Here is an 11,843-nt window from a genome sequence, read left to right as displayed (position 1 = left end):
CAACTTGTCTTTCCGCCGGAACACCCGGTAACTCATCCGAAAAAACGTCCTCAAATTCATTAACCTCCGAAATTTCATGAATGGGTCGTAGCTCATCACGAGTATCAAAAACATGGGCAAGAAAAGCCATGCCACCACTAACAAAGAAACGACGTGTCCGTGAAAAAGTGCATATCGGCACAAGTCTTCTCCGCTTATCGCCATGAATAATTAACTCTCCCCCACTTGGGGTTTTCACACGAATAGATTTTTCATGGCATGCAATGTCGGCTCTATGACGATCGAGCCAATCCATACCAACGACAATATCAAAATCACCCAAAATCATCGGGATGAGATCAATTTTAAAGTTTTCGGCACCAAACACAACATTACAATTTTTACACACATCAACCACTAGCACCGTCTTGCCATCCACTATTTCAACTTCTACCGGACGACTTAACTTAGCTAACGGTTTATTAAGTTTCGGCACAAATCTTGGAGAAAAAAACAATAAATTAGCACCACTATCAAATAGGATCCGCGTCGGATTAGAGTTAACCATGAAAGTACCTGAGACAACTTCGTTTGATCGCTTGGCTTCATCATTCGTCATCAAATAATTTCGTCCTCTAGCCGTACCCGCCACCTTCTCTAACCGTTTAACATGGTCGGTGTTCAAGTCGGGACACTCCGACTTTCAGTGCCCTTCTTTGTTGCAATTAAAACAAGTGAGCTTGTTTATTGAAGGAGGCTTTGTACAATCCCGAGCCGAATGACCTCGTACCCCACAATTGTAGCAAGTAGGGATAAAGTTCCCGAAACCTCCTTTCTTCACACTATTTACACTTTCGGAACCTTTCTTGTTTTTCTTGTTTGAAAAGTTCGATTGACTCGAACCTTCAAATTTTCTCTTCGAGAAAGAGAAGTCGCTCCTTTTTGGAACCTCCGGCTCGAAACCCCGAGCCAATTCAAATAACTCATCAAAAGACTTAGCCATTCTCCGACTAATCTTACCCTTCAACTCATCGTTCATGGTACGGTAGAAATCTTGCATCAACTTGCGATCGTCACCAACATACTCCGGACAAAAACGAATCTTTACCAAGAAGGTAGACTTGAGAGTAACCAAGTCCATTGAACCTTGTCGCAAATTGTGCAACTAGTCCCGGATTTTATCAAGGTCGGAAGGAGTTCGATATTCTTTGAAGAATTCCTTTTTAAACTCTTCCCACGTCAAGCTCATGCATTGCTCCTCCCCATATAATTGGATTTTATCATCCCACCCCATCTTGGCCTCTTCACGTAACATGCTAGAACCGTACCTCGTCTTCTTCTTGGGAGGACATTCCGCGGTACGAAAAGCTTCCTCAATATCGGAAATCCAACATGTGCTTTTTTACGGATCTCGTACCCCATTAAACATCGGGGGTTGAGCATCCTTGAAATTTTTGTAATGGAAGTCTCCCCTTCCATTCCCACTGTTACCATCACCCCCTTCGCCACGAGGATGAATGTTTCTAGCTTCTAATGCCTCCTCGATCGCGGCATTCATTCGCTCATATATCATTTCGGTTACTTGCCCATCAACCGATTTTTGGAAAACCTTTCGGACATCGTCAAGAAATTCTGTTTTTAGCCTTTTAATGATGGCCTCAACCTTGGCCGTGAGTTCAACGTCCTCGCTCGTGCCTCCTTCATTGGTATCATGTCCATTTCTCATCTTCATTCTATAAAACGAAGTAAATTAAATAACGAACGAAAAGACATGACACAATATACATGAACACCTCACCGCCCCATCTTGCTCAACAATCGTCGTACATCGCTTGGTCGACACGATTTGAACCCGTAACAATGGTAGCTAATCATTGTTACGCGATCACGTCGCATTAACTCGCTAGTACAACATCTATCTCGCTTGGTGATTGCAAAACACAACACAAAACAATAATCGCATAGTTAGTTCACCTAAATTTACGCACTAACCAATCCCCGGTCCGACCCGTCTCTTACAAGTCCCGCATGACGCGCATACACAATAAAGTCTAAGTCTAAGCACCTATCTCAAGTCGCCTAAATCCCTTAGACCATGCTCTGATACAACTTGAAACAACCCAACCCGTAATCAACCGGATAAATTTTTTTTAAAAAAAAATTAATCGACCATTTACGCCCAAAATAAATGGTTACATAACGTAAACCATTTCATACAAACCACTTGAACGTACAACATGTTTAAAGTTTACATCACGGGCACGAAGACCCTTAATCAAAAGTAATACAAATTCGACCCATATTTGATAGTTTTAAACCAAACGACACTCGAGCATGGTTCGGGGCTAAACTACCCAAAACGCTAGGTCGACTTCCAAAAATCTTCCACAAGCATCAATATTGGAATATCTAATTCCCGACAACCCCTTTCCCTTTATCCACGTTCATACCTAAAAAGTAAACAACGAGAGGGGTAAGCAAAGCTTAGTGAATGCAATAATTATACATATACATATATAACTTCCTCACTTGCAAACACTTACACAATTCCGCATACATACTAGCATACAATTAGCATACCATCTTAAAGTATAACGCTAAACCTCCGATAACACACGCTAGTATAGCAATATCATATAATCACGCGCAATATAATATGCTATAACACAATACACAAACATTGATGTTCATAACATCCATCAGTACTCAAATCCCAAGGCTAGCCCTACGAATGGTGTCGTCAACATCGAACTTAATCCCCATTCATCCCAATAAATGTGGTATCGTCAACGTCGAACTTAAACCCACATATGAGGTAGCGTCAACATCGAACTTATACCCTCATCAACTAACGTCACTACAATAGTGGTATGGCTTCGTCAACATCGAACTTTAAATCCATACATGAGGTATCGTCAACATCGAACTTAAACCCTCATCAAAATGAACAAACAATATACTCTAGGATATGGTATCGTCAACATCGAACTTTAACCCATACCCCACAAGCAAATAAATCACATACCTACATATATAATTATTCCACTCACCTTAACACGTCGGTGGTGATTTAACACTTCCGTATGCTTCGAGCAAGGTACCTAATACATTAAGTACACCTTCAATACACGACTTGTGGAACTAACCACATTACTTACACTTGAGCATTTAATGACCCAATTGCATTAAATAACTCAACTACACCAAAACCGCACATAAATGGCCAAGACTCATCTTAAATCACTAAAGCAAGTGATTTAAATTCTACTAACCTTAACTAACACAAACTTAGAGTATTTCATACCCATTTCATCCAATTAGGTCAACCATTACCCATTTGACCCATTTTAGCACTTAGACTCATAATTTAAGTCACACTTAATGTAACGACCCTGGATTTTTCAACGTTTATTTATTAATAATAATTATTATTAATACTTGTGATTTAACGAATGTATGTTATTACATTTACTTGTTACTTTGATTGCCCGTACTTGACTTTAAATGCCCGAAACGTCTTTGTGACACAGGGAACTTTCACGAATAATATTTTTAGAATATTATTTACATTCATGATTGATATTATTAATCATTTTAATTAACTAAAGTTATTAGTTAATTACTTGGGCCTTTATTAGTGTTAATGGACCTTTACTTGGATTAATTTGTTAATTAATACATACTTGGGATTTATGATTGAACATGGGCTTATAAAGCCCACCCTACTCCTTTCATGGACTCTTAAGCCCATACTTACATGTAAGTATTATTTATGACACAAATAGTTAGTTTAAAGACTTATTACATAATACTTACACCTTATCCCCATGAACACACCCTTATTAACCAACTTTTGTGACCTTTACATGCTTGAGACTAGTAGGCAACTCCCTCCCCCATTTGGCTTGTCAAACCATCGGCATTGGGAAGAAAAAGGGAGAGTTCAAAATTATTTTTTTTACTTATCACTTGTATCTCTCATTTTACTCTTCCACTTTTACACACACACTTCATCTTACTTACAAATTTTCTCTCATTTGCTCTCTACATTGTGAGTTCTTTCAAGGCTTTCTCTTCTTCTTTTTCCTTGTCAAAACCGAATTACACCCACACAAATCATCATCATTCTTTGTTGTGTTGTTACTTGTTTCATGTTGTTGTTGAGTACTTACTTTGTTGTTGTTATTCTTTACTAGTTACTAAGAACCAAACTTTCTAGTTTGATTCTTCATTTTATCTTGTAATTTCAAGAACACACAAGAACTAAACTTACTAGTTTATGTTCTACATATGTTGTTTTAAAAAGATTGTAAGTTCATGGTTGTAAATCATACTTGAAGTTCATGAAGTAAACTTTAAAGTTTACTTTCTAAAGATCAAGACTTAGGCTTGAATCTTTAAAGTATGAACAACCTTGAACTAGTTACTTGTTTACTTAGTTTACTTCTTTATATTATGCACTTTGATTTCATGTTTGTTGGTTCAAATGGTCAAGTATTACAAGTTAGTCTTGATCTCATACTTTCTTGAACTAAAGTTAACTTTAAAAGTTCAAGAACATGTAAGTAAGCTTTCTTTAATTATAACTTTGTACACTTATGTTAGATCTAGACTTTTGAGTCTTGGATCTTCAAGATCAAACTAAGAACTATGTTCTACAACTTAAGATCTTGATTTCATAAGTTCACTTTCAAGTTTGTAACTTATTATTAGTTTTAAAGTTCATGTATGTGTTAAATCTAAGACTTTGATGTAACTTTGGTTCATCAAAACACTTGCAACACTTAAGTGAGTTGTGCTACATGTCTTAGACTTACACTTGGGTTATGATGGTCAAACCTTGGTGAAAATGATGCAAACACATCAACGAGTTGTACACTTGAAGTATATGCATCAAGGATGAGAACCATGATAAGCATCGAGCACCAAGAACCACCGGAACTTACTGACCCTACTGTTTTACTGTTTCTGTGTCTGACCCGTACGACCTGGGCTACTGTAATTATGATTTTCAGATATCTCTATTCGATTAGATAACTTTTCATATAGGACTCGTCTTAATCCGAGTTACGGTTTAGGATTTATGGCCCTCCGATCGTCCCTATGTCCTTTTAACGTTGTGCTGAAAATTCTGACCTACTCGCACTTAGACCGTAGCCACAGTCAAACGAAGACAAGTTTGCTTCTGGGATTTTTACCACAACTAAAGGACTCATAGACGGAGCCATGGCCACTAGTATCACCTTATTTCAGTAGGTATAGAGGCCGTGGTGACTGACCGAACTCAGCCTTTGTTTTAAACTCTTTTCATGAACGAAACTTACTTTACACCTTTTGTTTGATGATGAATGATGATGACCCTTAAGACCTTATTTACATACTTTTAAACCTTTTCAGACGATTTACTGACTTAGTACTATTTGACTTAGGTTGAGGACCCGTTTGGACAACCTACATACTTTCTTATTTCCCGAGTCATACTTTACCGCTACATTATCATTGTGAGTTATAGCATTCCCTTTTTACTTTAACTTATTTTGGGAACTGAGAATACATGCAGATTTTATGTTTTACATACTAGGCACGAGTACTTAAACTTATATATGTGTGGGTTATACAACGGCATAAACATTCCCTTTAGCTCGGTAACGTTTAGTCATTGGTTTTTGAACCGGTGAACGCGAATCTTAGATATGGATCCATAGGGTTTGACATCCCCACTCGGGATAGTAGCGCTAGCATTTAACGAGTGTTTAATACTTCGTAAACATACGCACTTGTCAAGTGTACTTTCAGGGGGTATAAACGTTAAGTTAGTTACCAAGTGCCCACGGTTAACATATACTTTATCATACTATTTTGAAACGCTCTTTGTAGCACTGAAATCTCGTGGCCTACCTTACATACTGTTATACTTAAACTATAGCTCACCAACCTTTGTGTTGACGTTTTTAAGCATGTTTTTCTCAGGTGCTTAAGGTTATTTGCTTCCGCTGTCGTGCTAGTCTTGCCGTAGACACCCGCCGCTCTAGTGTTATCACCGCATGAACTGTTTATCTTGCATTCAAACTTTAATACTTTTGAACTATGTTTTGTAACGACCTAAGGGTCACATACATTTATTCATGCTTGCTATTCGTAGAAGCATACTGTTGGTGTAAAACAATTGACGTCAGTTATGATGTCTTCTTTTTATCGTGAATGCAACTTCTTTTATTACAGCATGTAGTACTTAACCTTGTAATGATCCTGTTGTTGATGATTTGTACACGATGGTTTTGTACGGGGCATCACATTTGGTATCAGAGCATTGGTTGTAGGGAATTAGGTTGCATTAGTGAGTCTAAGACAGATCCGAGTAGGATTCACTAATAGGACTAATCTACAACTTGCTAGTTTACTTGTTTCCGCTGAACTTACTGCATGCTGCTGCTTACTTTTACTGCTATATGCCGTATGCTATTACATGATTTCACTACTGCATGCTATTATCTGCTTTCGATTGCATGATACTTATCGTTATTGCCATGCTACCTACTGTTACACACGATTTAGACTGTTGGCCTAATACGTGCTTGCTTTATGACTTACTGATATGGAAAAATTTATTTTTCCTTGTTCAGATGTCGGATACTCCACCTGCTATCGTTTTGGGTAGTTCAGACTCGTCAGCCACCCCACCTGCTGCTGCTGACGACACACCGATCCCGCTACCCACGAGTGACCCCGGCGCTTCATCTTTCGGGACTAGCAGCCAGGTGCCTGCCCCAGTGGTTACTTCTAGCGGAGCCCAGGACCCTTCGGAGATTCCAACTCCATCTGCCTCCGGACCCTCAGGATCACAACCCCGCTCCGGTGAGATTGTGATTCCCGCGGAGTTCGGGGAAGGTCCATTCCGTAACCGGTATCGCCATTTGTGCAGACGCACCCCTGATGGACGTCTCATTTCGATCGGACCCGCTCATTACCAACAGATGATGGCCGCTCAAGGACGACCAGTTCAGCCACCCGTACAGCCACCACATGATTCAGACAACCCGTCATCCGCTGATGCTTCATCGGACGATACCTCCTCAGACGACTCCAGTGATGATGAGGACCCTGCTGATGCACCTATTCAGCCACCCTCCACCCCACCGAAGAAGCGGTATCGCTTCGACGGAACCATCATTCCGGGGATCAACGGAGGACGAGCCTTCACTGACGCATTTGGTCGGCGTCGTGGGTTACTGCTCGTAAGCGGCTTGTGCCGTACCCTGCCGACCCACAAGTGCGTAAGGCACCCCGTTACGTACTGACTATTTATGGAGTCAGAACATCTGCACCCCGTTATGTAATGTCTGCACCACCGGCACCACCTGCACCACCAGCACCGCCAGCACTGCCTGCCCCACCATCTCCCACAGTCGAGGAATTGACAAGGGAGGTGGAGATCCTCCGAGCTCGAGTTGCTGAGCTAGAGGACCAGATGGCCCAGGTTATGGACATCCTTCACCCACCTTCACCGTAGGACTTTTGTATTTAGATTTCATTATGTAATCTAGTTGTAGTTTTATGTTTCACTTATGTATTGTACGGACTTATTCAGATGTATGAAACTTATTATTATTAATGGAACTTTGCGTTATTTAATTCTTGTACGATGTTCTATTTACATTACTGTACGATGTTTCTTTGGTATTTGTACCTAGATGCATTGTTTAATAACACGTGATGTTTTGATTCCATGTTGGTTACTATATACTGTATTATTACTATTTGAATACTGGATTTTGACTTGAGTCAAAATTTTTGTTTAGAACATCATGGCTAACGGTCGATCCACACCTACTGCTGCTCAAATTGAAGAGATGATCCAAGAACGTGTAGCCGTAGCCATTGCGGAAATGCAACCCCAAGCTCCACCACCACCGCCACCACCACCTGTTATTCAGCCCATTCGAAATGGGTGTACTTACAAGGAATTCCAGAGCTGTAAACCACATAACTTCAGCGGCACTGAGGGATCGGTTGGTCTCACCAGATGGTTCGAGAAACTTGAATCAGTATTCCGAGTTAGCAACTGTTCGGAGGACAACAAAACCAAATTTGTTTCTTGCACGCTATCTGACGGCGCGCTCACGTGGTGGAACACAATGGCACAGGCACAAGGCATTGATGAGGCGTATGCTACGCCATGGGAAGAATTTAAGTGTGCCATGATTGAGGAGTATTGTCCGAGAACCGAGATACAAAAGATGGAAATGGAATTCATGCAGTTAAAGGCCGTTGGGAACGACCTTGATGATTACAACAGGAGATTTTTGGAACTAGCCCTGATGTGTCCGACAATGGTCACCCCAGAATTCAAGCGAATGGAGAGATACTTCTGGGGACTCCCTAAGAGCATTAAGGGAAACGTCACCTCATCCAAACCACCAAATGTTCCAGAAGCGATGCGCATGGCGCACACTTTAATGAATCAAATAACCATCGATGAACCGGAGAAAACTAAGTCTGAAGCGGGTACTAGTGAGAAGCGCAAATGGGATAACCACAACAACAACAACAACAGGGGAAGGAACTATGAACAGAACCCGGTGAAACGACATGAGGGTTTCAGAGGAAACAACAACGGTGGAAACCTCAACCCCAACAACAACACCAACTCCAACCCGAACTACAAGGGAACCTTACCACAATGCAAGCAGTGCTACAAGTATCATAATGGGTATTGCAATGTTGTCTGCGAGAAGTGCCAACGGTCTGGGCATGTTGGAAAAGACTGCAAGGTCACCACTTTGAATGAGAAGCCGAACACCACGGGCCGAAGAAGTGTTACGAATGCGGGAAGACGGGCCATTTCAGAAATGCCTGCCCCAATAAAATAAAAGATGGCGGACCACCGCGCGCTAGAGCTTTCAATGTTAACGCAAGGGACGCACGCGAAAACCCCGACTTGGCGACATGTATATTCAAAATAAACAATCTTTTAGCTTCTGTCTTGTTTGATACTGGTGCGGATAGAAGTTATGTATGTAGACATTTTTGCGATAAGATTAATTGGTCGTTAGTCTCGTTAAAAGAGAGTATGCTTGTCGAGGTCGCCAATGGAAAACTTGAGAAAGTTGACCATATTAGTCGAGGAGCTATTATCAACATAGCTGGTGTAGATTTCAAGATTGATTTGATACCAATCAAATTGGGAAGTTTTGACGTGATCGTCGGTATGGATTGGTTGACCAGAGTAAGAGCCGATATTATCTGCAGAGATAAAGCACTTCGTATACCGCATAGAGACGGTGAGCCACTGATCATCTACGGAGAGAGATGTACCTCGAAGTTGAACCACATTAGTTGTGTGAAAGCTCAAAAGATTATGAATAAGGGACGTCTTGCTGTCCTAGCGCATGTGAAAACGGTAGAAACCGAGGTGAAGAATGTGAACGACATTAGAATTGTGAACGAATTTTCCGATGTCTTCCTTGAAGAATTGCCTGGATTACCACCGGCGAGAGCCGTAGAGTTTCATATCGACTTAGTGCCAGGAGCTGCACCTGTAGCTCGCGCACCTTATAGACTCGCACCTTCCGAGATGCAAGAATTACAAAGCCAACTACAAGAACTACTTGATCGAGGATTTATCCAACCAAGCTTCTCGCCTTGGGGCTCACCTGTGTTGTTTGTGAAGAAGAAGGATGGATCCTTCCGTATGTGTATCGACTACCATGAACTCAATAAATTGACAATCAAGAATTGGTATCCTCTTCCCCGCATTAACGATCTTTTTGACCAACTACAAGGATCGAGTGTCTACTCAAAGATCGATTTTCGATCCGGTTATCACCAGTTGAGGGTGAAGGAAAGTGACGTGATGAAAACTGCATTCAGAACCTGTTATGGTCATTATGAGTTTCTCGTGATGCCATTCGGATTAACCAATGCACCTGCCGTGTTCATGGATCTCATGAATCGTGTCTGCAAGCCATACTTGGATAAGTTTGTTATCGTCTTCATAGATGATATCCTCATCTACTCTAAGAGCGAAGAAGAGCATGAGCAACACCTCCGATTAGTACTTGAACTCTTGAGACAAGAGCAGCTTTACGCCAAATTCTCCAAGTGTGAATTTTGGTTGAAGGAAGTCCAGTTTCTGGGTCATGTTGTGAGCGACCAGGGTATCAAAGTTGACCCCGCCAAGATTGAAGCTATCAGCAAGTGGGAGACCCCCACTACTCCGACTCATATTCGCCAGTTCCTAGGTCTCGCCGGTTACTACCGAAGGTTTATTGAAGGATTTTCTCTGATCGCGCGTCCTTTGACTGCGCTGACTCACAAGGGCAAGAAGTTCATTTGGGAACCCGCACACGAATTAGCATTTCAAACTTTGAAGAAGAAGTTAACCACCACACCTATCCTATCACTTCCTGAGGGCAGTGACGACTTTGTTGTTTATTGTGATGCATCGAAGAGTGGTTTTGGTTGTGTACTGATGCAACGATCAAAGGTTATCGCTTATGCCTCTCGACAATTGAAGATTCACGAATGGAATTACACTACTCACGACCTTGAACTTGGAGCCGTTGTCTTTGCACTCAAATTGTGGAGACACTATTTGTATGGAACTAAGAGCACTATTTTCACCGACCACAAGAGCCTCCAGCACATCTTTGATCAGAAGCAACTAAATATGAGATAGCGTCGATGGATCGAGACGCTGAACGACTACGATTGTGAACTTCGCTATCATCCTGGCAAGGCCAATGTTGTAGCTGACGCTTTGAGCCGAAAGGAGAGGATGGCACCTCTTCGTGTAAGGGCTCTGAACATCACCATTCATTCGAATCTCAACAGTCAGATCAGAGTAGCCCAACATGAGGCTCTCAAGAAGGAGAATATATCTCATGAACATTTGAACATACTTGTCTCTCGATTCGAGGTTAGGGAGTCTGGACTCCGATGTTATGCCGGAAGAATTTGGGTACCTCTTTATGGAGATCTACGGAACCTTATACTTGATGAAGCACACAAATCGAGATATTCGATTCATCCTGGAGCTGGCAAAATGTACCACGACCTTAAAGAACAGTATTGGTGGCCAAATCTTAAGAAGGACGTTGCGACTTATGTTGGTAAGTGTTTGACTTGCTCGAAGGTTAAATCCGAGCATCAGAGACCTTCTGGGTTACTTCAGCAACCAGAAATCCCACAATGGAAGTGGGAAAGGATCACAATGGATTTCATCACCAAGCTACCAAAGACGGTGGGCGGATACGATACCATCTGGGTTATCGTTGACCGTCTTACCAAATCTGCACACTTCTTGGCTATGAAGGAAACAGATACAATGGAAAGACTTGCTCAACTGTACATCAAAGAGGTTGTATCTCGTCATGGTGTACCTTTATCGATCATCTCCGATCGCGATCCCCGTTTTGCTTCTAGATTTTGGCGTTCTTTGCAAGAAGCCATGGGAACCCGTCTTGACATGAGTACTGATTATCATCCACAGACCGACGGGCAAAGTGAACGAACGATTCAGACCTTGGAAGACATGTTGCGTGCATGTGTCATTGATTTTGGAAAGGCTTGGGAAAGACATTTGCCACTCGCCGAATTTTCGTACAACAACAGTTACCACTCAAGCATTAATACCGCACCTTTTGAAGCATTGTATGGCCGCAAGTGCCGATCTCCTATTTGTTGGGCCGAAGTAGGCGAAAAGAAAATCACCGGACCCGAGATAGTCCACGAAACAACGGAGAAGATTGCTCAGATTCAAGCTAGACTTAAGACTGCCCGTGATCGTCAAAAGAGTTATGCAGATCTCAAACGTAAAGACTTTGAATTTAACGTGGGTGACCGCGTAATGTTGAAGGTTGCAC

The sequence above is a fragment of the Rutidosis leptorrhynchoides genome, chromosome 2, assembly GCF_046630445.1.
Source record: "Rutidosis leptorrhynchoides isolate AG116_Rl617_1_P2 chromosome 2, CSIRO_AGI_Rlap_v1, whole genome shotgun sequence".
Classification (NCBI taxonomy): domain Eukaryota; kingdom Viridiplantae; phylum Streptophyta; class Magnoliopsida; order Asterales; family Asteraceae; genus Rutidosis; species Rutidosis leptorrhynchoides.
The sequence above is the reverse complement of the archived record's forward strand: the minus strand, read 5'-3'. Positions refer to the sequence as shown.